The sequence below is a fragment of the Saimiri boliviensis genome, chromosome 4 (genome assembly GCF_048565385.1).
Source record: "Saimiri boliviensis isolate mSaiBol1 chromosome 4, mSaiBol1.pri, whole genome shotgun sequence".
NCBI lineage: Eukaryota > Metazoa > Chordata > Mammalia > Primates > Cebidae > Saimiri > Saimiri boliviensis.
Window position 1 is genome coordinate 152,918,762 of NC_133452.1, and position 27,488 is coordinate 152,946,249.

General features: G+C 44.9%; 1 long non-coding RNA gene across 1 annotated transcript; it reads left to right on the forward strand.

The window, feature by feature from the left end:
- The first annotated feature begins 9,016 nt into the window (after window positions 1–9,016).
- On the forward strand, window positions 9,017–25,918 carry LOC141584399 (uncharacterized). Its single transcript, XR_012517448.1, has 4 exons — window positions 9,017–9,262; window positions 22,822–22,985; window positions 23,852–23,985; window positions 25,604–25,918. It is a non-coding gene; the product is annotated as an uncharacterized LOC141584399 (long non-coding RNA).
- Window positions 25,919–27,488: the final 1,570 nt, after the last annotated feature.

Sequence of the window (27,488 nt, forward strand, 5' to 3'; positions counted from 1 at the left end):
GGTACACCTAAAATCACCAAGATTCTGTCAGAAAACTTCAAACACTTAGAATTTGAGACTCCTAGAGCTACTTAAAAGTGGTCTTGGAGCCTGATATGGTTTGGCTCTGTGTCTCCGCCAAATCTCCTGTCGAATTGTAATCCCTAGTGTTGGAGGAAGGGCCTGGTGGTAGGTGATTGGGTCATGGGGTTGGATTTTCCCTTTGCTGTTCTTGTGACAGTAAATGAGTTTTCACGAGATCTGGTTAAGAGTGTAGCACCTTCCCTTCACTCTCTTCCTCCTGCTCTGGCCATGAAGGATGTGCCTGCTTACCCTTCACCTTCCACCACGATTGTAAGTTTCCTGAGGCCTCCCCAGCCATGCTTCCTGTACAACCTGTGGAACCATGAGCCAATTAAATCTCTTTTCTTTATAAATTACCCAGTCTCAGGTATTTCTTTATAGCAATGCAAGGACAGACTAATATAAAGCCTATTTCCCCCAATCTGACAATCTGGTTGCAGACAAAACACACACAATAGCAAATACCCTTGCAGTTCAGGCCATGAATTTAAGAAGTCAAATGTACAGTAGTGATCGCAAGTGCAGGAGGGCACAGGAAAAGGTGTGATTATGGAAATCTGAGGACTGCCCTCCTATACCCAGAAAGGAAGCTAAGGAACCCTGTCCCCAAAACCTTAATTTCCAGAACAAGCCCTCCCGCCGATGAAACAGGAATTAACAGGCAACAAAGATAAAAGGGGAGATGGGTTCAGGGTCTTAGGGTTAGGGAAGGAGAGGAGCAGGTGGCAAGTTGAGAGGGAAGGTTTAATAACATGAGACTGGCTCGGTTCAACAAAGCAGCTCCTAATCTCATGGCTGAGTCTCTACACATGTGAGTTTTTAATCAGAGGCCTCAAAACAATAATCAATCTGTAGCTTCCACCAACACAAATGAGACACATGGGAAGGAAGGAAGTAGGAAAGAAGTGTTGCTTTGTTTTTGCTTTGTTTGGGGCTTTTTTCTTTTCTCCCCTGGTCCACCTAAATCTGTGTGCTTCGCCCATTGCCTGAGGTGTTGTTTGCACTGCCTTTCTCCTCTAGCCTCCCCAGCTACAGTCCCCTTCATCTCACATCCAGAGCTCTGGACGTGCGTTCAACAGGATGACGGCAACCAACAGCACGTACCCTAGATCAGACATCAGGAGTAGAGCCTGTCTGGCAAGCCACCAAGCTTGGCTCTCTCGGAGGCTCTGCAAAGGGAGATAAAATGTGCCTTTTGCAGTGAAATGTTTATGGACTTTGTATCAAATTCATGGTGCAGACATCTCTGTGGAGCGGCTGGACACAAAGCAGAATCCCAAATCCAGCTTGCTGCCAAGCCCTGCCTCCCGCTGTGCAGCCCTGGCCTTCGGGGCTCACCAGAGCAGAAGAGAGCTGCCAGGGGTTCCGGAAATGGAAGCTGTTACGTCCCCGCACACAGCGGTCAGGCAGGCAGTATGTAACAGAGGTCCACTGGCATGGCCTGCAACCGTTGCCCGCAGGCTTTCCACTTTACGGTATCCCACATGCTGACAATCCGTCAGTCCACACAGTTTGGAGTCCTCTGGTTTTTAGCCTGCATTGACTTACAAAATAATCTTCCTCATTTCTTAAGTTGAGTTAACAGACTCCCTCTGGAATGCCGACAGGTTCTTGCAACCCCGCAGTCTAGGGGTAAACCCTTCCCAACACCAAGTCTGTAGTAGAAACAGGTCACTGAGAGACAATATCAATTTCAATTACAGCTCCAGTCTCCCCCAGACCTTGTGACAAACCACTTAAGTCAGGGCTGAGTCTGACGCTGAGGCATCTCTAGTAGTGAAGCTCCTTTGCTCCAAAGACCAGCATAACATCACACCTCCGGGTCATCTGCCCCTGGCTTCTCTGTCCACTCCCGCTTCAGCCCACTAACAGACCAGACCAGGTCTAGGCAAAACCCCAAATCATTTTCCCTCCCAGTCTCTGGGTTCCTGAAGTCACCAGGATTAGACTAATTCATCACCTTGCTCAGATGAAGATACTGTCACCTTGTTAAATTGCAAACACTTTACCTGTTCTTGCTTTGCAAGAGTTAATTTTTCAGGAAGTGTTTACTTTTGCCCATCAAAGACCTGAGGAAATTACAATGGGATAGGTACATTTGTTAAGGAAGCAGAGGAAAGGGAACCTTGGAAAAAGGAGTGAGGCAGGGTGGTGACAGGATAACAGGGAAACAGGATAAAAGAAGAGAAAGATCAAAGTCGAATTGGGGTGAGGAGATGACACAGCTAGGGATATACTGTTTGCCTCTTACAATTTTTGCTGGAGTCAAACTTTAAAAGTTGAATAGCCTCCCGACAGCTGCTATATTTCTCTTCCCTTTGCTTGAAGTAGGATTTGGAAGGAAGTTATTCGTCTTTGTGCTCTGAATAAAGCATATTAAATAATATGTCTGTGAGTCTCAAAGACCTTGAACAACCTCCGATTGACTCTAAACCAGCCCTTACTCCTTCCTTCTGCAGGTTCAGAATTGTAGTCACTTCCCAGGGCAAAGGTGACCCTCTGGGTGGCCTCCACCCTCATTCTAATTAGTATCAGCTGGCCTTTGGAAAGGGAATGTGGAATAGAGAGATAAGAACCATCATGGACAAAACCATCTGCCTTGATTAAGAAAACAATTCTATTTACAATAGCATCAAAAAGCCTACAACACTTAACCAGAGAGGCAAGAGATTTACACACTGAAAACTACAAAGGGTTGCTGGAAGAAACCAAAGAAGACACAAATATATGAAAAAACCACCCTTGTTAATGAATTATAAGATTTAATACTGTTAGGATGTCAACACTGCCCAAAGTGATCTGCAGATTTAATGCAATTCCAATAAAAATCCCAATGGCATTTTTTGCAAACACAGAAAATTTCATCCTAAAATTTGCATGGTCTCTCAAGAGACCACAAATAGCCAAAACAATCTTGTACAAGAACAAAGTTGGAGGTCTCACACATCCTGATTTCAAACGTATTACAATACCATAATAATAAAAAACAGCATGCTACTGGCAAAGAACAGTAGAATAAGATAGAGAACTCAGAAATAAGCCTTTGCATATATGATTAACCGATTTTTTTTCCAAGAATGTTCAATAGGAAAAGGACAATAGTGGTCAGTGGGAAAACTGAAAATATACATGAAAAAGAACAAAGCTGGACTCTTACCTCACACCACATGCCAAAAATTTAACTCAAAATGGGTCTAAGGCCTAAAGCTACAAAACTCTTACAAGAAAATAAAACAAAACAGAAACCTTCAGAGATTGGATTTGGCAATGATTTCTTGAATATGAGACCAATGGCAAAGGCAACAAAAGAAAAAAACATACAAATTGAACTTCAACAAAATTCAGAATTTTTTTCCATCAAAAACCACTATCAACAGAGTAAAATAGTCATCCACAGTAAGGGAGAAAATATTTGCAAATCACATATCTGATAAGGGTTTAATAAATATCTAAACTATAGAGGGAATTCCTAAAACTCAACAACCCCAAAAAATCCACTACAAATGAGCAAAGGACTTGATGAAACATTTTCGTAAAGAAGATAAACAAATGGCCATCTTTTCATATGTTTCTGAGCTTCTGAAAAGATGCTCAACATTAGTCATCAAGGAAATGTAAATCAAAACCACAATTGAATATCATCCATACCAATTAAGATGTCTACTATAAAAGAGAAAAAAAAAAAAAAAAACAGAAAACTATGTATTGGTGAGGATGTAGAGAAATTAGAACCCTCGTGCCTTTCTAGTGGGTATATAAAATGACCAGACTAGGCAATATGGCAGAACCCTGTCTCTACAAAAAGCACAAAAAATTAGCTGAGGCCGGGCACAGTGGCTCATGCCTGTAATCCCAGCACTTTGGGAGGCCAAGGCAGGCAGATCATCTGAAGTCAAGAGTTCAAGACCAGCCTGGCCAACATGGTGAAAACCCATCTTTACTAAAAATACAAAAATTAGCTGGGTGTGGTGGTAGGCACCTATAATCCCAGCTACTCGGGAGGCTGAGGCAAGAGAAGTGATTGAACCCAGGTGGTGGAGGTTGCAGTTAGCTGAGATTGTGCCATTGCACTCCAGCCTGGGTGACAAGAGTGAAACTCCATCTCGGAAAAAAAAAAAAAAGAAAAGAAAAGAAAAAAATTAGCCAGGTGTGGTGGTACACATGTGTAGTCCCAGCTACTCAAGAGGCTGAGGTGGGAGGATCGCTTGAGCCCAGAAGCAGAGGTTGTAGTGAGCAAAGGTGGTGCCACTGCACTCCGGCCTAGGGGACACTGTCTAAAACAGGAAAAAAAAAAAAAAAAAAGAAAGAAAGAAATTTACTATAAACAAACCATCCAAACCTACAACAGCTCCCTTTACAGTTTTATCAACTTGGCTTAATCCAAGTCTCAACTCTAACTAATTTTCAACCACTTCTACAATTCATCTCATTTTATCTCTTACTGGTCCTTGGTCAGTGCATACTCTATGGTCCAACCAAGGTATTGTTCCCTGGATCTTTCCTCTGGCTCTTCCAATTACCAATGACACCCTCTCTCTAATCCATTCAATCTTTCCACTCTTCCTTCAAGACCTAGCTCATGCCCACACCTTCTGCACACAGAGGCCACCAACTATTGGAACATACATCTTCAGCCAGTTCTCTGAGGTCCAACCGTGCTATTGCCTGAACACCGTAATTTAGTGCTTTCTTTGTTGGGTTAACATCAATGAGCCCTCTTTACATGCAGAACGCTAGGCTAGAGACTAGATTATATTCATCAAACACTGCTCTTCAGCTGACTCGTTTATAAATCCTGCCCGGACTACCAGATGGTCAGTTTCTTGAGAATGAGACCGTGCATATCTTTCCAGGCTTCTGCACAAGACATAGTGTGAGGGGCCATTATAAAGGATTCATTGCTTTCATTGCAAATTTAGTAACTGGGTAGATATAATAGGGGAAAAACTTTAAAATCTTAGAATTTGAACAAAAGTTCAAGAGTTCAAGAGTTTGAGCAAAAGCATTTATTTATGCAAAATTCCTCCTGGTACTCCTCCCTCCTCCCCACCAAAAATCTCTTAAGGTAGGTAATATAAGGGGAAAAGCATGAAATCAAGATAGGTTCTTTGGAGAAAAACGTGCTTTGGAGTTTGTCATATTCCATTTGACAGTCTATCTGTAGGCAGAATGTTGACAGTTTTGGCAAAGGAAGACAGTTTGAGGACAGAAGAGATGAGCTGAGAATCCTTACCTGCAGTTTAGATCACCATACTTCAGTTTAATCGTTTGCAACAGTAACTAGACATTCCATTGTCAATCCAGCCATCCACCAACAAGCTTGCAGAAACATCTTCACAATTCAAAAGCCACACCTCAGACCCAGTGGGCCTCTGCTTCTCTCATACTCCATTTGGGAACATTTGATTGAACTTGAGATTTCCTAGCAGACTGGTCCCCTGGTCAGTTCCAGCAAGTTCATATGTTAAGTAGAGTCTGAGTAAATATAATTGTGTGTGATTTAAGATTTCTTTTTTTGGCTGGGCACAGTGGCTCATGCCTATAAACCCAGCACTTTGGGAGGCCGAGGCAGGCGGATCACCTAAGGTCAGGAGTTCAAGACCAGCCTGAACAACATGGAGAAACCCTGTTTCTACTAAAAATACAAAATTAGCCAGGTATGGTGGCGCATGCCTGCAATCCCAGCTACTCAGGAGGCTGAGGCAGGAGAATCACTTGAACCCAGGAGGCAGAGGTTGCAGTGAACAAAGATTGTGCCACTGCACTCCAGTGTGGGCAACAAGAGTGAAACTCCATCTAAAAAAAAAAAAACTGATTTCTTTTTTCAAAAGGAACCAACTCATGAAAATTTCATAGAAAGGAAATAGGGAATCAAGGGCAGGATGCAAGAATGTGAAGAATCATAGAAGCAAACATGTTAAGTGGGAACTTCCTAAAAGCTTTTTACTGTCTCTAGTTATGTACTCTACTTATCGCCAAAATTGAGACTAACAAGCTTCTGTTTTCCTTAGCAGATCTCCTGAAGGGTGGAACCAAAGGAGGCAGTATTCAGCAAGTCCCTGCTGGAAGCTGCTGTGGGCACATTTACCTCTCTCCAACCCACCTCAAAGGACAGCGAACGCTGGATCAATCCCCAAGGATCTGGCAGCAACAAAAGGTGTTGACTACTCCAATGAAAGGGCCTCTTAGCCCGAGCGCTGTGCACACAGAGGTGTTTCTGCCCCTGCTCCTGCTGGCCAGCACCCATGCCAGATCAGGCCCTCAAACAAGCCCATTCTATACCCAGGAAAGGCTCAGGACAGGCCCAGGTGGGAAAAGGCCCATGTTTAGACATCCACAATCCATCATCTCAAAGGGAAAGGAAATAAAATATTTAAACGACCACTAAATCAGGGCAGCTGGGCCAGGAGACAAACAGCTGAGGTGAGCTGAGGGATCTGAGGGGTTTTCTACACCCCAGGAGCTGCTGGAAGATTAACTTTCCTTCTCTGTCTTCCCTCCTTCAGAGTCCTGCCTCACTCACCGGCTCTGAGAGACCTTCTGGAAGCGGTTGTGATGAACATATCAGGTTCGTGCAAACCTCAGAGCTTGAGTGCGCTGCGGAAAGGCCAACGATCTGAAGGTAAAAATCAGATTTAGGCCATTTTTACAGCACTGCCAGCTTCTATGGTTTCTATTTTATCTTCCAGAATGAACATTCTTTTTTTTTTTTTTTTTTTTTTTTTTTTAAATTAGAGACTGGGGTCTCACCATGTCGGCCAGACTGGTTTTGATTTCCCAGGCTCAAGCAATCCTCCCACCTCAGCCTCCCAAAGCCCTGCAATAACAGGTATGAGCCACTGTGCTGACATATTCATATTTCAGTTTCTAAAGATCACTGAACTTTTTTTTTTTTTTGAGACGGAGTTTTGCTCTTGTTACCCAGGCTGGAGTGCAATGGCGCGATCTCGGCTCACCGCAACCTCCGCCTCCTGGGTTCAGGCAATTCTCCTGCCTCAGCCTCCTAAGTAGCTGGGATTACAGGCATGTGCCACCATGCCCAGCTAATTTTTTGTATTTTTTTAGTAGAGACGGGGTTTCACCATGTTGACCAGGATGGTCTCGATCTCTTGACCTCGTGATCCACCCGCCTCGGCCTCCCAAAGTGCTGGGATTACAGGCGTGAGCCACCGCGCCCGGCCAGATCACTGAACTTTTCAACCATCAAGATGCCTTTTAAGTCAAATAATATACTCAACAATCACATGATAATAATTGTATTTTAATTTCCTTGGGTGGAAAAAGCATATGGCCACAAAAGGTCACTGTCAATTATATAATTATTTTATCATACTTATGTATGATTTCACAACAGCCTCTACAGGCATTTGAAAAACTTAGTAGAAGACATTATTCTGGCCTGGTGCAGTGGCTCATGCCTGTAATCCCAGCACTTTGGGAGGCCAAGGCAGATAGATCACCTGATGTCAGGAGTTCGAGAGATGATGGTGAAACCTCATCTCTCCTAAAAAAATACAAAAATTAGCTGGGCATGGTGGTGCATGCCTGCAATCCCAGCTACTCAGGAGGCTGAGGCAAGAGAATTGCTTGAACCTGGGAGGCGGAGGTTGTAGTGAGGCGAGATCATGCCACTGCACTCCAGCCTGGGCGACAGAGCGAGACTCCATATAAAAAAAAGAAAAAAAAAGAGGACATTACACCTTCCACCTCATTCTCTGTCTGTGTCACCCCTCTGCTCCCTTGGCTCTCTTTAATGATTCCATCTCATGGGTTATCTTAGGGCCATGGCTCAGAAATCCCAAAATGAGCTGTCACAGCAGACAAAGGCTTAAGAGAGGGGAATATTATCTCACCCACTACCCATCTCCACTTGCTGGCTCCCTCCTGTCCTTCTAAAAGCAGAGACCAGAAGTATAGCAGACACTAGCGCTGGAGGGGTTGGAGGAGTCTGCCCAAATGCACATGGTTTCCCGGGGCCCACACAGGAGACGGCTAAAGTCCTTGGAGATAAAGTTTGGGTTTTCAATGTTATTTTCTCAAGAACAGAGTAACCAAGTGAAATCTTGGATTCACCATTTAGAAAACTAGGAATCACTTGTGATATTTGGGGGAAAGCAGTTTGGAATAATCTATTGAATAAACTAAAGCCTTGCACTGGATGTTAGGCACCCTGGCAGGGTAAAGAAAGACAAAAATTAAAATTAAAATTAAAAAGTTCTGGCCGGGAGCAGTGGCTTACGCCTGTAATCCCAGCATTTTGGGAGGCCAAGGTGGGCAGACCACTTGAGGTTAGAAATTCAAGATCAGCCTGGCCAACATGGCAAAACCCCATCTCTACTAAAAATACAAAAATTAGCTGGGCATGGTGGCGTGCACTTATAATCCCAAATACTCAGAAGGCTGAGGCACGAGAATCATTTGAACCCAGGAGGCAGAGGTTGCAGTGAGCCATGACCACACCACTGAATTCCAGCCTGGGCGACAGAGCAAGACTCCATCTCAAAAAAATAAATAAATAAATTCCTTTTTTTCTCCAAAAGTAAGCTATCTTTTTTGCATCCATCAAATCGAACGTTGGCGATTGAAATAGGGCAGTTGACAATGCAGGCTTTTGTGCAGTCTTAAGCAGGCAATCAATTAATATATAAAGAATGAATGAGAAAGAAGTCGCCATGGCCACTGCCCAGATGATAGCATGGGGATGTCCAAGCTTCTCCGCAAAGTCTCTGTTCCTCCCTGCGTCGGGGACATCAGAGCCTCAGACAGAATTGGTCTGGAGGTTGAGGCGCATCAGGGCCACGCCCATACTCACTTCCCATCTTTCACCCAGGCAGGTCCCAAAGCACTTGTCGAGCTATGCTGATGGATGGGCCTGGAATGGCCTTGTTTGCTGCCAGGGTGAGGCACAGCAGCTGCTTAACAGCCCTGTGAGTGACCCTGGTCAGCACTTTCAAGGCAGGAAGCGTAGAAGAATAGAGTGTCCACTTAAAGCTACCACAAAAGCGGTGGGAGGAGAAACTTCCTCCCCTTGTAAACAGGCCAGCAGGCTGGTCACTGTAATTACACACACACAAATAAGGGAACAGAGGAAAGAGAGGATGAATGGAAGCAAAGCTCTCAAGCAACCCTAGAGTGGCCCCTCGTTGCCCTAGAAGACAATTGAAACCTGCGACCCCGTGCACCTTGAACACAGGACAAGGTAAGGTAAAGTCTCCACCCTGAGCTTGTGTGACAACATCCCAGTCTAGATTCTTTTGTTTTGTTTTGTTTTGTTCACTCTGTCACCAAGGCTGGAGTGCAGTGGCACAATCTCAGCTCACTGCAATCTCCACCTTCTGGGATCAAGCAATTCTGCCTCAGCCTCCCAAGCAGCTGGGACTACAGGCACACTCGGCCACATCCAGCTAATTTTTTTTGTATTTTAGTAGAGATGGGGTTTCACCGTGTTACCCAGGCTGGTCTCTAACTCCTGAGCTCAGGCAATCCACCCGCCTCGGCCTCCCAAAGGGCTAGGATTACAGGTATGAGCCACTGCGCCAGCCGTTTGCTGGTTTCTAGCTTGAGGAGCCTTCAAGGCTTCCTTCAGTCATCCTCAAAGGCCTCAGCAGAGCCAAAAGCCTCTTCCTAAGCCCTGCTCCTGGATGCCCCACTCAACTATGACCCTTCACTCCATGTCACTATTGAAAGAAGGGGAGGAGGAAAAAAAAAGGAAACCTAATTCAAGTGAGCTCTCACTGCCTACTTTGCCAGAGCTGACGTTGGTTTAAGCAGGGCTGGGGTGAGAGGGTCCTGTGTGGAAAGGCAGTTTCTGATACACATATTCTAGTTCACCCATTCACCTGTTTCTGAGGGCACTCCTGACCCTGGTGCCTTTTCCTAGTCGGTTTAGTGAAATCATGTAAGATACCAGTCTATCACGTGCTGTGGTTTCTGAAGCAAGTCCACATTTTGCAAGACCAGTAGAATCTACAGTTTTTAAAATACAAGCGTTTGCAAAATTATACATACAAATTAGTTGTGGGAACTTGAAAGAGGCCCATACAAGTGAAAGGTCCCAAAGCGTGTTTCATTAGCTTCCTGTAATCTGCAACTGAGCGTAAGGGTCTGCATAAACGCTTCTCCTTGAGTTTTGGCTTTCTGATGAGGTGCCAAGGAAACCGACCCAAATACAAAGTGTGTTCTAGAGAACCACTCACACTGCAAATGAGTCAGGAGGAACCGCCCTCTCATCTTTCTTCTTATTTTGCTTCCTCCCTCCCACCTAAATGCTGCAGATATTTACTGAGTCTGAGCCAGGGACCGCAGGAAGCTATCATGGATCCGTGTTGCCTGGTTTGCAAATGAGCACAGCCCTGTGAATGAGCTCCTTTCTGGAGCAGGCAGCCTACTACTGAGTCACTCTCCTAGGCAGGCATTGGACCAGCCTGCATCCCGTGCCCACCAAATGCACTGCACCAAACTCCCAAAGAAAAGTAACAGCAGCAGTCATCTGCCCTTTCCTTTACATGGGAGCTAAAACTCCTGACTCAGGGACCTTGGACTTTCTCCATCCTTAGCCACACCACATCATACTGGGGTAATTCAGGGGAAAGAGCATTGGCTTAGGCCAAAAGACTTACATGCCCAGCGTTGGTACTAACTGTGTGATGTGAGCGAGTCAGGAGGTTGTTGTGGGCCTGGATTGATTCACCTGTGAAATGGGGCTGCAGAACGGAGCATCTCTGAGATCTGCTTGGCCTGTGAATTCATGAGATTCCCAAATTGGGATTGGCCCTATTTATCCCAGCCATCACATTCCTTATGCAGTCGTCAAGGCCTGTACCTCACCAGAGCCAGCCTCCCAGGCTGCCACAGCCCGATCACCCTTCTTGCCCCAAACAAGACCCCTAGCTGATCAAATTGCAGAGGATTTTGTAACAAAATGGGAAAGCAGGTTTTAGTGCACCAATTTTTGAAAGCGCATATCGAGACATGCCAGAGAGGCAAGGATGAAAGAATAGGAGAGAAGGAAAAACACCAAGAACACTTTTTTGAGGAACTTGTCTTAGCGGACCATGATGGTAATATACAAAAAATTAGGAACACAAAGGAGTCAACGAGCAAAGAGGTTGGTGCCTTGGCTGAGAGGAGGTGTCCCCACACCTGGTCGAGGGGGCTTAACATCTACCGAGCCAGAGGGCAGGCTCCTGAGAGGCCAGGCCAGGAAGGGAAGATGCCCAGGGCCCAGCCCCAGCTCCTCTCTTCTCTCCAGAACTACACCACACTCAGGTTATTCGCAAACCCCCAGGGTGAGTCTCCAATTGCTCCTAGATTCATACCTGTACTTAACCTCTGCCTCTTTTGTTTATTTATTTATTTTTGAGACCGAGTCTCACTCTGTTGTCCAGGCTGGAGTGCAGTGGCAGGATCTTGGCTTGTTGCAGCCTCCACTTCGCCTCCCAGGTTCTAGCAATTCTCCTGCCTCAGCCTCCCAAGTAGCTGGGATTACAGGTGCACACCACCATGCCAAGCTAATTTTTATATTTTCAGTAGAGATGGGGTTTCACTATGTTGGCCAGGCTGGTCTTGAACTCCTGACCTCAGGTGATCCAAAGTGCTGGGATTACAGGCATAAGCCATAGCACCTGGCCAACCTCTGCCTCTTAAATTATAAAGGGAAGAAGGTAAGTCGGGAGTTCATTTTTGCTCTGAGACTCCTGGAGCCCACCTCCCTCAGCCAGCTCCTTTTTCCCCTAGTCCTTTTGCATCTCTTAGTCTCCTCTCCCCTCTTTCCCTCCTGAATGATCCTACTCCTATATGATCCCAGTGGGATTGCGATCTTCCTTTCCCACAGCCAGGGACATGTAAAACTATCCCTGTTCCCCTCCTCTTCCATATTCTTCAATGCTTTTGGCTCCATTCTCAGACTCACTCCAGCAATCCCTCTCTTCACCCCACCCACCCGTCTTAAATAATGCAATTCCTTGCAGAGGAGGCTTCTCGAGGTGTTTAATAAACAGCATAGGTCATGACCTTGTCCTGAGGCCCCTTGTGACTGAGGTTTGTACAAATCTGATTTCATGGGCTGGTATTAGGTTGAGCCATACAAAATTGCCCTTATTCAACCATGTTGACGTCCAAAAAGAATGACAGTTTCGTAAGCCTCAATCTAATAAAGGAGCCTGGTATTCAAATATTAAAAACATATTATCTGACTTCCCACCTGCTCTCTTCCTAAATAGTACATATAAATTCAGAGGTAGGGGGTGGGGTAAGAGAGCCATGTGTTTTGTTTTCTGCAAAATGCCGTGCTTTTCAATTGGGGGCAGTTTTGCCCCACCAGGAGGGTGTTTGGCAACGTCTGAAAATATTTTTGGTTGTAACAGTGGGATAGGAGTGCTAGCAGCATGCAGGGGGTAGAGCCAAGAATGCTGCTAAACATTCTACAATGCACAGGACTGCCCACCCCCATGCCACCACCATGAATTCTCTATCCCAAATGTCAATATCACCAGCAAGGTTGAGAAACCCTGGTGTCCAGCGCTACTGGGGACACAGAGCTTTAGCTTTATGTTGAGTATACCTACATTGAAAATAGAGCTCCAGGCCGGGCGTGGCAGCTCACGCCTGTAATCCCAGCACTTTGGGACGCCAAGGTGGGTGGATCACCTGACGCTGGGAGTTCGAGATCAGCCTGACCAACATGGAGAAACCCCGTCTCTACTAAAAATACAAAATTAGCTGGGCGTGGTGGCGCATGCCTGTAATCCCAGCTATTCACGAGGCTGAAGCAGGAGAATGAGAATCATTTGAACCCAGGAGGCAGAGCTTGCAGTCAGCCGAGATCACGTCATTGCATTCCAGCCTGGGGGGGGAAACAGAGCTCCAGAACACCACATCAGGGAAGGCCGTGTGTTAGCCTGTGTCCTGAGGCAGGTCAGCACACCAGCTTTCCACACCCCATCCCCATCTCTGATCTAGAAACCTCCCTGCGTCCGTACTCCCCGGACCAGCCACCTCTCAAAAGGTTCTTCCCTCCAGTTCTGCTCAGGAGCCTGACATGATGGGCATTTTCTGAGTATCCCAAACCCCTTCCCAAATCCCTGAGTTAAAAACTGGGCTCCATTCCCTAAGCTCTCTGCAAAGGAAAGAAGGACACTCGACCAGTTCTTGCCGCCCGACAGCACACGAAGCTCTACACAGGCTGCTATACTCAGCCTCTAAAGACCACAGCCCACCCCGCCCAGAAGAGAAAGCTCCTTCTGGCCAGCTGTGGTGGGCTCACGTTGTTTCCTGGAAAGGATTGAATGTCACTGCCAGTGATGGAGTGGGGAGTTTCAGAGGCTCTGCAGCACAGTATCACTTACCCACCCCAGCTGCTGCTGCCACTGCTCCCCATTAGGCAAAGAGCTCATCCAAAGAGCCTGAGCAAACACAGTTCATGTTCGCTGAACACAAGCTATATTTGACCTTAATACACAGCTGCCTCAGCTCTTTCCAGCTCTTGTTGTTGGCAGAAAGTCTGTATGAGGCTGAGGCACATTCACATTATTTGTGAACTTGAACCCAAAGCACAGCCGCAAAAATTACCCACTCAAAGAAATGGAAGGCATGTTGGGAATCAACTAAACAAGCCCAAATTGGAATTTCCAAAAATAACAGCATCACAATATTTTGCTTCAAAAGATTCCTAATGAAAGAGACTCCTTGAACTCCTTGGAAAACCCTCCTCGGTATCACACAATCCTCAGAGGCAAAGACATCTCTCTGCTGTCCTACCCTCTCCTCATCCAGCTGCAACTCAACACTTAGCAATAAAACCAGGGGGGCAGAGGGGTGTGTTTTTGAAAATAAGACAGAAGACATATGATCCCGTTCCAATACTTAGCCTGTTCTCTGCTTTTCGGAACTTAAAACCTGCCTGCCGTCCACCAAATGACACAGAGTGCTAGCAGATGGAGAAGAGAGAAAAGGCTAAATGCATTTTAATAGGACCATTAGGATTATGTCAAAAGGTGGGAAAAAAGCATTTGCCAGCCAGGAAAATAAGCATTGGTCTCAAAGAAATATAGTGTTTTCCATCTCTCCCCCATTCACTCTCTCTTTGTTTCTTTATGAGCGTCTGATTCAATAGGAGAGTCACTAGTCACGTGCAGCAAGCAAATGCGTATTTTCTTAAGTCAAGCAACATGGGCAGAAATACATAAAGGCAGGAAAAGAGTAGCACACTGGTATCGGGTAAGCCAAATGGGATCAGTCCAACTCTCAGACTAAAGCAGATTACAGAGTTAGGACCTTACTCTTGACAAACCAACCATCCATATCTTCAACGCTAGTGTTAATAGATAATCTCTTCTCTATGCTTCATAATACTCCCTATTATTGAAGTATACATACAAGTTCAGAGCAGAACAGAGGTTTTCATCTGAACCAGAAAATGTTCAATTTTTTGTTACATTTAAAAATTTTTTTTTAATGTTTCTTTTGTTTGTTTGAGACGGTGTTTCCCTCTTATTGCCCAGGCTGGAGTGCAATGGCACGATAGCCCACCACAACTTCCGCCACGCAGGTTCAAGCAATTCTCCTGCCTCAGGCCCCTGAGTATCTGGGGTTACAAGCATGCACCACCATGTCCGGCTAATTTCATATTTTTAGTAGTGACAAGGTTTCTCCACGTTTGTTAGGCTGGTCTCACACTCCTGACCTCAGGTGATCCAGCCACCTCAGCCTCCTGAAGTGCTGGGATTACTTTCTCAGACCTAACTCAACACCATTGAAGGGAAGGGAAGACAGGACTTTAGTTGGCTTCTAATTTTAACAGGAACAGATTATTTAGTTCTCTATCCCAGGGAAGAAGCAGTTCCCCTGATCTTTGGCTTCTATTTGGGTCTTCCTGGTAATAACAATGAAAATAACCTACAATAGAATGGCTTTTTACCGTTCACAAGGCAATTTAACACACATCTTCTCATGAGCTCCCAACGGTAAGAAGAAAACCTATTATTTAAGTAAGCTTACTATTTCCATTTCACAGATAAGAAAATTTCCCAAGAAATTGATAGGGAGAACCTATCTGTAACTGGCTGGGCTGGCAGAAGTAATCTTAGCAATTCTTGTGAAGAAACAAAGCCCCTTTGAGGGAGGCGGAGCTGCAATTAAAACATAGGCATCTGGCTGGGCATGATGGCTCACACCTGTAATCCCAGCACTTTGGGAGGCTGAGGTGGATGGATCACCTGGAGTTCAAGACTAGCCTGACCAACACAGTAAAACCCCGTCGCTACCGAAAATACAAAAATTAGCTGGGCATGGTGGTACATGCCTGCAATCCCAGCTACTTGGGAAGCTGAGTCAGGAGAATTGCTTGAACCCAGGAGACAGAGGTTGCAGTGAGCCGAGATAGCGCCACTGCACTCCAGCCTGGGTGATAGAGCAAGACTCGGTCTCAAAAATAAATAAATAAAATAAAAATAAAACCATAGGCATCTGCCTCTGCCAACAACATTCTTCAGTTCCATAAATCTTACCTTGCCTGCGTAGTAATTTGCTCTAAAATACTTCAGTATTAACAGTGTGATAGTGTGTGTGTGTGTGTGTGTGTGTGTGTGTGTGTGAATTATAATCTGTGCCCTGGAGATAGTTACCATCTGATCTTTACCAATCACAAATCTCCCAAAGGTGCTACAAGAGTACATTTTTTAAAACTTAATGAAGAGGCTGGGTGCAGTGGCTCACGCCTGTAAACTCAGCACTTTAGAAGACTGAGGAGGGGTGAGTCACTTGAGATCAGGAGTTGGAGACCAGCCTGGCCACATGATGAAACCCCCATCTCTACTAAAAATATAAAAATTAGCTGGGCATGGTAGCGCATGCCTGTAATCCCAGCTACACAGGAGGCTGAGGCATGAGAATCACTTGAACCCAGGAGGCAGAGGTTGCAGTGAGCTGAGATCATGCCACTGTACTCCTGGGTGACAGAGCAAGACTCCATCTCAAAAAATGAAAAGAAAAGAAAAGAAAATCCACACCATAGGGTTTATTATTAGCATTAAAGTTACACTTTGTTCTTCTTTTGGTAAAGTGGTTGGAATGAAATATAGGGTCAAGAGAAAAATTGCTCAGGTACTATCACCCTGTATGAATAAGGCATAAGAATCCTGTAAGTCTTAACCTTAACACTGTAAAAGCAATATAGTGGGCCTTCAACCCTGCTGAGGCCTATTTGACCGTATTCACAGGGAACATTGTCACCTGATTCCCAGACAGGGCAACAATGTCACTTCAGAATAAATCTGTGATGTAATGTGTGTGTCCCTGTGCCTGAGGACAAAGAGTGCCACTTCACCAACCTACAGGAACCTTCAAATCAACGTTTGGTCTAACACTTGGCTTTCAACCTAACCATGAGGCTGTGGAGGACAGGCTGTATAACCTCTACCTGTCTTTTAATTGCCAGGGGCGGCCAACATTAACCAAATGAACCTGACAATTGCTAAAATGCCACAGTGATCAGTTTACAACCAATATTAAGGACCTCCTACGCACTCACAATGGCCCAGGCTCCATGCAAGATGCAGAGATGGGTTAAACAGGACACAACTCTGAAGGCCAGGCAATCCAGGAGACGATTTAAGACAGTAAGCCCTGAAGTTAAGCACAGGAGCTCCACACCCAAGGGGAAGTGGAAAATCAAACGTTAAAAGTGTTCAGATGGCCAGGCACAGTGGCTCACACCTGTAATCCCAGCATTTTGGGAGGCCGAGGTGGATGGATCACCTGAGGTCAGGAGTTCAAGGCCAGCCTGGCCAACATGGTAACATCCCATCTCTACGAAAAATACAAAAAATTATTACCTGGGCATGGTGACAGGCACCTATAATCCCAACTACTTGGGAGGCTGAGGCAGGAGAATCGCTTGACCCTGGGAGGTGGAGGTTGCAGTGAGCCAAGATCATGCCATTGTACTCTAGCCTGGACAACAAGAGCAAAGCTCTGTCTCGAAAAAACATAAAAATAAAAAAAATGTTTAGACAAGCAAGACACATGCCTGCCTCTGCTGATATTCCTGTCCCTGTTGCTCACTTGGACAACCATGGCAAAACAGAGGAAGAGTGGTCATGGGCTGCAAAGGAGAGGTGGTTCACATCTGTAATCCTACAGCTTTGGGAGGCCGAGGTGGAAGGACTGCTTGAAGCCAGTAGTTCGAGATCAGCCTAGGCAACATAGGGAGAACCACATCTCTACAAAAAATAAGAAATTAGCTGGGCATGGTGGGGCATACCTGTGGTCCCAGCTACTTGGGAGGCTGAGGTAGGAGGATCCCTTGAGCCCAGGAGGACGAGGCTGCAGAGAGCTATGATCTCACCACTGCACTCCAGCCTGGGTGGCAGAGAGAGACCGAATCTCAAAAACAAAACAAAACAAAACAAAACAAAACAAAATCTCCCAGCAGCAGACGTTGGTGGTGGTGGTGAAGAAGATAAGAACAAAAGAGAAGAAACTGACATGAAATCCCCTCAAAAAAGGATGGGTGAATGGGCAAGGGGATACTAGAATTGGGAACGAATAAGGAGCAACAGTCATCTACCCACTACCTTCAAAACATGTGCCACATCCAATTCTACCTGCCACTTTCATCTTTACATCAATTCATATTTTATATTTAAATATCCTGATACTAATTTTGACCACTAATAGTAAAGGGAAAACCAATGTCACTTGCCATAAACAAAAGGCAGCCAGACAAATAATACAATGGAGAAAATGTTCTAGATTCCAGTAAGCTCCTGAAGGCTGAGAGCCTGGGAATTGCTCCCCCTTTACTTACCCAGAAAACGATCATGAGGAAGAGGAAGAGGAAGACTATAGAAAAGGAGAAGAAGAATTGGTGTTAGAGAAGTTTTCAAGGCATTTTAGGACCAAGCTGAGGCTCTCTGACCTAATCAGGGGCATAAAAGGGAATTGAAAGGTACCACCTTCTTGCTGTTTCATTTAGTATATTATTTAATTCCCTGGTGTGACCGCTTACAACCACCTCCCAATCCCAAGATAAGAGGTCCCTGGTTTCTCCCCAGCTGGATGCTATCAAACAGGAAGACCCTAAGCTGCTATCCGAGGACAGGTAATCCACCCCAAGCACTTGGAAGAGAAGGGTACATCCTCTTCCATAATAACCACTGCACAGTTTCATTTTCTTGTAAAATGCAAGGGCCATTTAGAAATAATGACGTGTATTCGTTGAAATAAGTACCAGGTCATCGTTTAACTCCAAAAATCTCCCTTTAAGATGATCTCCAACCCCTTACAGCTGTAAAATTCTTTAATAATACATCAACTGATTGCATATCAATTGGAGCAAGATAGGAGAAAGCCCAGTCAAAGTCCCATTCTTCAAAACATCCGAAAGCAGGCATTATCTAGGAGCTGGCACTGGTGGGCAGTTGAACGGGACGAAAACATAAGGAAAAGTCAGCAGAAGATGATGAAAGTTTACCTTCTGGGAATGGCCAGGGGCAGAACCCATAGCAGATCAGGAATAAGATTCAAATTACAGCCTCTCAGAGGTAGCCCAGTGGCCTAAACCCTGGAAACTTGGCACTTGGCTTTAAAGCCTTACAATTCCCTGGTACCAATACCAGATAAGAAAAAGGCCTGATTGGCCCCTGGTTGGCCCAGTGAGTGGGTTAGAAGAGACACACCTAGAATCACAAAGTTAGGTGTGCCTGACGAATTACTAATACATTACATAGGCATGCAACCTGGCCCCACACGCCATCTTAAATCAACAATGCAAGACCTGCACACAGAGACTCAACCCCTCCCTCCAAAATGCCCTTTCCTCTCCTCCAAAACTCCATCACCCACTCTACAGATCTCAGCTAAAGCCCTGAGAGACTAATATACAAATTGGTTAGGACCACTTGCATTTAAATGCATCACTCAGAGTAAAATATTCTGTTATTTATTCACCCAAATATTTTGGGATTGTTTTTTGGTTTGGGGGTTTTTTATGAGACAGAGTCTCGCTCTGTCACCTAGGCTGGAGAGCAGTGGTGTGATCTTGGCTCACTGCAACCTCCACCTCCCAAGTTCAAGCAATTGTCTTGCATCAGCCTACTGAGTAGCTGGGACTGCAGATGACTGCCACCATGTCCAACTAATTTTTGTATTTTTAGTACAGACAGGATTTCACTACGTTGGCCAGGCTGGTCTCAAACTCAGATGATCCATCCACCTTGGCCTCCCAAAGTGCTGGGATTGCAGGCATGAGCCACCGTGCCCAGCCTCACCAAAAGTTTCTGGCAGGCTACTAGGAGCCAGAGGCTGTGCTGTCTGCTGTCTGGTGTTCTCAAAGCCTTCCCAAGCCACAGAGAGGTTTTGATAAGTACACAGATGTAGGGGAAGAAAACCTTTTTACCTCTACCCTCCTAGGTTATTGACTGATATCCTGTAAACTAAGCTGATAAAAGACAGATTCACAAGAGAAAAACCAACAGGAGTTTGTGAGTCTGTGCATCTTTCTTACACATGAGAGCATCCAGTGAGGGGCAATTCACAGGGGTGGTTAGAATTTGGGGTCTACCAGCCAGGCACAGTGGCTCACACCTGTAATCCCAGCAGTTTGGGAAGCTGAGGCAGGAGGACCATTTGAGGCCAGAAATTCAAGACTAGCCTAGGCAACATAGCAAGCCCCAACTGTTAAAAGAAAAATTAAAAGAATAATTAATTTTAATTTTTTTTTTAGGTTGTTTTTTTTTTTTTAAGAGAGACAAGGTCTCACTATGTTGCCCAGGCTGGTCTCAAACTCCTGGCCTCAAGCCGTCTGTCTGCCTTAGCCTCTCAAAGTACTGGGATTACAGATGTGAGCCACCACGCTTGACCTAAAGATTTTTTTTCTTTCAATCCCTCCAGCTCAATTATTCTGCCAAAGTGGCATATTGGGGGTGCCATACCCTAGTCCCCTCTCAGGCCAGGCCTGCCCCTTCCAGGCCTTACACACACACACCTCCCAGGTGCTCCACACAGGAGACCTGCAAGCCACAGCACCCTAGAGAAACTTCAAGCTCACAGAGAGGGCGCCCCTGTCTTAGCTAGACCAAAGCAGGGGAAGGTGTAGGTGGCTTCACCGCAGCTCCATGCACAGAATGTTGGACCCCTCTTCTCCTGAGACATGGTGTTATCCATGACAGGGCACAGGGCCCCTTGTCCAGGACCAAACAGAGAATTTCCACTCTCCAGCCTGTCAGCCTAACACATTTTGCCAGCTTGAGATTAACAGACTTTAGAAAAGAAAAAAGAAAAGAAAAGAAAAAAACAGAAGAGGCCACATGCATGCCTCCCACCCACCCACCCTAGGAAAAATGGAAGCCTTTTATTCTCCTTATGCCAAAATTTGTTTTGCTGGGAGAAGCTTCTTTTCACCAAAGCCTCCAGGCTCCTTACCAGCCAGGGTCAAACAAAGAAGCTCAGAGAACCATGGAACAAATAAACCAAAACAGCCCACAGAGAACAAGGAAAGGAAAGCCTCAGTACCCAAATGGAAGCCAACTTCCATCTAGCCTGTCTCACTGAGCCTGGCCCAGCACAGCCCCTGATGAAGCCAGCAAGGGCTGCACTCTCCTCTCTTAGCAGCCTCAGTGAGCCTTGAGAGTGTCAGCTAAAGGATCCATCCGGAAATGGGTCTTCTCTCCCCACATCCCTTAAATTATTAACATCCACTTAAAAGAAAGGGGGTGGGAGTAGGGTGCAGGGCTTGCCCTCTTTTCAAATTGCTTGAGAAGGGAGCACTGCTTATCACAACAGGTGCACTGGCCACTCACAAAAAACCAGAGGCACTGCAGTGCTGAAAGACTAAGAAATTACTTGTTCTCTTTGTAATGGCTGCTGCTACAGGCCATGCAATGCCTGCTTTGGAGAGAGATACTGTGTTCCTGTTTTTAAGAGGAAAGAAAGAAAGAGTGAGTGGAAAAAGGTTTAAGGGTGACAAGGGCTAAGGGGAGAGAAGAACAGGGCTGAGGGTGGGAAGGCCAGAGGGCTTGGTGTTCTAAGGTAATTTAGGAGAACAATGGGGCCTGGTGGCTGGACTTAAAAGGTCTTTTAAGACCTAGCATTCCACTGAAGGCTCCCTGTGAAAAGTCTTGGGTTTTTTGTGGTTTTTTTGTTTTGTTTTTTTTGTTTTTTTTGAGACTGAGTCTCGCTCTGTCACCCAGGCTGGAGTGCAGTGGCTTGATCTTGGCTCAATGCAACCTCCGCCTCCTGGGTTCAAGTGATTCTGCTGCCTCAGCCTCCCAAGTAGCTGAGATTGCCTGTGCCCACCATCATGCCCAACTAATTTTTGTATTTTTATTAGAGACGGGGTTTCACTATGTTGGTCAGGCTGGTCTTGAACTCCTGACCTCAGGTGATCTGCCCACCTCGGCCTCCCAAAGTGCTGAGATTACAGGTGTGAGCCACCATGCCCAGCCAAAAAGGTCTGTCTTGAAATTCCAGAAAACTCTGGGGCACATCCCAGGCTCCCTTGGCAGGAAGGGAGGGAGAATTACACCCAGGCTGCAGAACACACACATCAGGGTGACCAGAGAGCAGTCATAAGGAAAGGATACTCCATGTATATTTAAAAAAAAAAAAAAATAGATAAAAATATTGCTCAGGCCAGGCGCGGTGGCTCAAGCCTGTAATCCCAGCACTTTGGGAGGCCGAGGCGGGTGGATCACGAGGTCGAGAGATCAAGACCATCCTGGTCAACATGGTGAAACCTCGTCTCTACTAAAAATACAAAAAATTAGCTGGGCATGGTGGTGCGTGCCTGTAATCCCAGCTACTCAGGAGGCTGAGGCAGGAGAATTGCCTGAACCCAGGAGGCGGAGGTTGCGGTGAGCCGAGATCGCGCCATTGCACTCCAGCCTGGGTAACAAGAGCGAAACTCCGTCTCAAAAAAAAATATATATATATTGCTCAGAAACTGCCTTGCATCGCAGGTGGGATTTCAACCCCTAGGCAGTCACTCCTTGGGAGGGAATGTGTCTTCAAAACTATATTCCTTCAATGACTCTTCAGCCAGGCTGATGACTTTCATGGTATTGGCCAAGTGACCTTGATCTTCTGAGTCTCTAAACCTTCTGACACTCTCATCCTGTGCTCCCAAACCTGCAGAGGGGACCCAGCCAGCTTCATAGGGACAAAGCAGTGAGGGAGCTGCTCTCCCCAAAGCCAAGTGCAGACTGACAGGGGAGATTTGGATAGACTGACCTTTCCTTCCCTTGAGAAAATTACCATAAGAATCTGGGAGAGAGTTATTTGTTTTGCTTTAAAGTAAAAATAAGACAGTGGAAGTGATGGCCTAAGAACCTGTCCCCTTGCCAGTTCCGTCCCCACTAAGCAATCAGAAATAGGGCTACCAGCCACAAAGCAACTTGGATGTTGGAGTTTTGCAATGATTCTCCCATTAAAAGGAATGACCTCAGCCTGGCTATAGGACATGGAAGGGTAGCCATGATGGATGATTAAGGTAAAAGAGAAAGCCGCAGTAGTGTGGCAAGCAAGGATCCATTTTTGTTTACCATATATTGATCTTTTTTTCTTTTAGTCTTGCATAGAAATCTGAGAACCAAAGTTGTCTAAGCATTTAGCTTTGGATGGTGAGGACTCAAATGACCCCAGCACACCCCTGACAAACCCCCAACTCACATTAACATGACTTGACTGTTTCATCGTCTTCGCTAGCACTATTTTCCCATTTCTGCAGACTCTAGTGGTAACTGTCGTGATTGTCCGTGACAGGAACTTCCTGAAGACTCATTAACTCTTCCATGGAAAACAGAAAACAGTGTGCACCCTAATATGTCTGCGCCCCTCACCTCAGAATCCTCACCTCACAGTTTCTACCAGTCCTGGACAGTGAAATGATCCTTACCCACTCCCAATCAAGCCTCCACACGGCAAAGGTACACCTTAAATGAAATTTCCGCTTCTCTATTTCCACCGTGCCACCCTCGCTGGAGACACCATCCGGGCTGTTTAAGTGGCATCTCCCTGACCACAGTAAACACAGGCTGCGTTGGTGATGTTGGGAGACCTAGCATTCCACTGAAGGCTCCCTGTGAAAAGTCTTTTTGTTTAATTTTATTTTTTCTAAATGCCCCTTCTCTGACTAAAAGCAGAGCCTCCCAAAAGAATTCATCTGTTGGCCTGGCCCCGTGGCTCACACCTATAATCCCAACACTCTGGGAGGCTGAGGCGGGTGGATCACCTGAGGTCAGAGGTTTGAGACCAGCCAACCAACTTGGTGAAACTTCATTTACACTAAAAATACCAAAAACAAAACAAAACAAAACAAAAGTATCCCGGCATGGTGGCAGGCACCTGTTATCTCAGCTACTCTGGAGGCTGAGACAGGAGACTCACTTGAACCCCAGAGGTGGAGGTTGCAGTGAGCCGAGATCACGCCACTGCACTCCGGCCTGAGCAACAAGAGTGAAACTCCATCTCAAAAAAAAAAAAAAAAAAAAAAAAAAGAATTCATCTGTCATAAATCTCTTCTCCAGGAATTTCACAATCAGTAAAGATTGACTCTTATTGCCAGAGAGAAGTCCAGCACCAGGATAAAAAATCAACTGAATAGACATTGTCACAAAAGTATCATATCTCTCATCTATTCTCCTAAGTACCTACTTACCTTTCCTGAAAGTCCTTTGTTCTTCCCTAAGTGTCCAGTCTCCCACTCCCTTTCTTCTATTAGGATGGTATGTAAACCCGAAATTCTAATAGCCTCTTTGATTCACATTTTTCTTGCTTATCTGTCTTTTGTCAGTTTAATTCACAGGTCTCCATCACAGAACCTAAGAGGGTAGAGGAAAAAATCTTTCCTTCTCCTGATGTGACAAATCAGAAAGGAAACACACCCAGAAAAAGCCACTACTCATGATGAAAGTTAATAAGATACTAGTAAGTATTAACTCACTAAAGTCAAAGTTACTGAACTTTACTATAAAGAGTAAACTTTGGGCCTTGCACAGTGGCTCATACCTATAATCCCAGCACTTTGGAAGGCCAAGGCGGGTGGATCATCTGAGGTCAGGAGTTCAAGACCAGTCTGGCCAACGTGGCAAAATCCTGTCTCACTAAAAATACAAAAAAAAAAAAAAAAAAAAAAAAAAAAATTAGCTGAGCATGGTGGTGTATGCCTGTAGTCCCAGCTACTTGGGAGGCTGAGGCAGGACAATGGCTCCCGGGAGGCCAATTTTAATTTTAAGAGTCTGTTTTTTAAAGTATTTGAAAATATAAAATAAATTATTGCTAATTATAGTCACTCTACAGTGCTATAGAACACTAGAACTTATTTTTCCTGTCCAGCTGTAATTTTATATCCATTAACCAATCTCTGACTTCTCTCTCTTTCCCCTTCCCCTTCCCCACCCCTAGTAAGTTTTATTCTACTCTATTTCCACGTGATAAACTTTTTTAGCTCCCACATATGAGTGAGAACATACGGTCTTTATCTTTCTGTGCCTGGTTTACTTCACTTAATATAATGTCCTCCAAGCTCATTCATGTTGCTATGAATGACAGAACTTTCCTCTTTTTGCAGCTAAGTAGTATTCCACTGTATATTATAGCACACATTCTTTATCCATTCATCTGGTGGATACTTAGGTTGATTCCATATCTTGGCTATTAACAATAGTGTAGCAGTAAACATGGGAATGCAGATGACTCTCTGACACACTGATTTCCTTTCCTTTGGATGTACCCCCAGGAGTGTAATTGCTGGTTATATGGTAGCTCTGTTTTGGAATTTTTGAGGAATCTCCATATTGTTTTCAATAATGGCTTTACTAACTTGCATTCCCACTGGTAGTGTGAACAAAGAGTTCCTTTTTCTATGCATCCTTGCCAGCATTTTGTTTGTTTGTTTGTTTGTTTGTTTGTTTTGATGGAGTCTCACTCTGTCACTAGGCTGGAGTGTAGTGGCTCACCACAACCTCCACCTCCTGGGTTCAGGCAATTCTCCTGCCTCAGCCTCTCAAGTAGCTGGGACTACAGGCACGTGCCACCACACCCAGCTAATTTTTGTGTTTTTAGTAGAGACAGGGTTTCACCATCTTGGCCAGGATGGTCTCAATCTCTTCACCTCATGATCCACCTATGTCAGCCTCCCAAACAGCTGGGATTACATGGCCATTGTAATGGCAATTAGATGATATCTCATTATGGTTTTGATTTGCATTTCTCTAATGATAAGTAATGTTGAGCATTTTTTCATATACCTGTTGGCTGTTTGCAGGTATCTTTTGAGAGATGTCTATTCAATTCATTTGCCCATTTTTTAAATCAGATGGCTTTTTTGTTGTTGAGTTGAGTTCTTTCTATAAACTGGCTATTAATCCCTTGTCAGATGAATACTTTGCAAATATTTTCTCCCATTCTACAGATTGTCTCTTCACTCTGTTGATTGTTTCATTGCTGTACAGAAGCTTTTGATTTGGTATAATCCATTTGTCTGTTTTTACTTTTGTTATTTGTGCCTTTTTTACCCTTTGTTTTGTTCTTTTTTGGTTTTCAGCTTCAAGAATTCACCTGGGGCCGGGCGCGGTGGCTCAAGCCTGTAATCCCAGCACTTTGGGAGGCCGAGGCAGGTGAATCATGAGGTCAAGAGATTGAGACCATCCTGGTCAACATGGTGAAACCCCGTCTCTACTAAAAATACAAAAAACTAGCTGGGCATGGTGGCACGTGCCTGTAATCCCAGCTACTCAGGAGGCTGAGGCAGGAGAATTGCCTGAACCCAGGAGGCAGAGGTTGCGGTGAGCCGAGATCGCGCCATTGCACTCCAGCCTGGGCAAGAAGAGCGAAACTCCATCTCAAAAAAAAAAAAAAAAAAAAAAAGAATTCACCTGGATTGTTGTCTGTGCTTTGGAAGTCTTCTTTTCCCAGACCAATGTCCTAAAACATTTCACCAATGTTTTCTTCTACTAATTTCACAGATCATAAATCTAATTTCATTAGACTTTATCTTTTAGGACAGTGTTATTTATTTAAAAAATTAAGAGCACAGAAAGGACAATTTCATGTATCCCCCACACTCACCACATGCTCAGTTTCCCCTACTATTAACATCTGGCATTAGTATGGTTTCATTACAAATAATGGGCCAATACTGGTACATTATTATTAACTAAAGTCCATACTTTATTTAGATTTCCTTAGTTTTTACCAAATGTCCTTTATGTCCTTTTTCTATTCCAGAATCCCACCTAAGAAATCATGTTTTACACACATACACACACACACACACACACACACACACACAATTTGAGGCAGGGAGGGAGTCAGGGTCTCAATCTGTTACCCAAGCTGGAGTGCATTAGTGCAATCACAGCTCACTGCAGCCTCAACCTCCCAGGCTCAATCCTCCCACCTCGTCTCCTGAGTAGTTGGGACCACAGGCACATGCCACCACACCTGGCTCATTTCTGCATTTTTAGTTTTGCCATGTTGCCCAGGCTGGTCTCAAACTGCTGGACACCAGCAATCTTCCTGCCTCAGCCTCCCAACATGCTGGGATTACAGGGGTGAACTACCATGCCTAGCAACCACATTACATTTAAATGCTATATCTCCTTGGGCTCTTCCTGGCTGTGAAAATATATCAGATCTTCCTTGTTTCTGATGACATTGGCATTTTTGTAGAATACTGGTCAGGTATTATGTAAGATGTGCCCCTACCGGAATTTTCTCTTTTTCTCATAATTAGACTAGGGTTATAAGTTTGAGGGAGGAAGATCCCAGAGGTAAAGTGCCATTTTAATCATACCATATTAAGGACACAAACGATCAGCCTAATATCTCACTGCTGATGCTGATTCTGATCACCTAGCTAAAGTTACACTTGACAGATTTTTCCAAAGTTAGTCTTTTTCTGCCTTTCTGTAACTGTCCTCTTTGGAAAGAAGTCGCTGTGAGCTGGTCACACTTAAGGAGTGGGGAATAAAGCTCCCCCTCATTGAAGGCAGGGTATGTATATAAATTATTTGGACTTTTTCTGCACAGGAGATTTGGCCCTTCTTCCCCATTTATTAATTGACTTAGTCATTCACTTATGTCCATATGGACTCATGGATATTTACTTTAGATGTTGGATTGTGATTGAATATTACTTTATTTATTTTGCATCTCAAATTGTTTTGGCTTTTATCACTGGAAGCTCTTTCATTTGGCTCCTGTGTCCCTTTGACATACCCCCAATATCTTGGGGACCCAGAGAGTTTTTGGTTTTGGGGGTTTTTTTGTTCTGTTTTGTTGAACACTGCCTTATTTGCAGGCAATACAATATGTTCCATCTCATCTTGTATATTTCCCGCCCCGGCCATAGAATCAGTCATTTCTACAAGGAGCTCCAGGGCCATTTTTCACAAAGAATTTGAGTTTCTATCACAAAACAAAAGAGT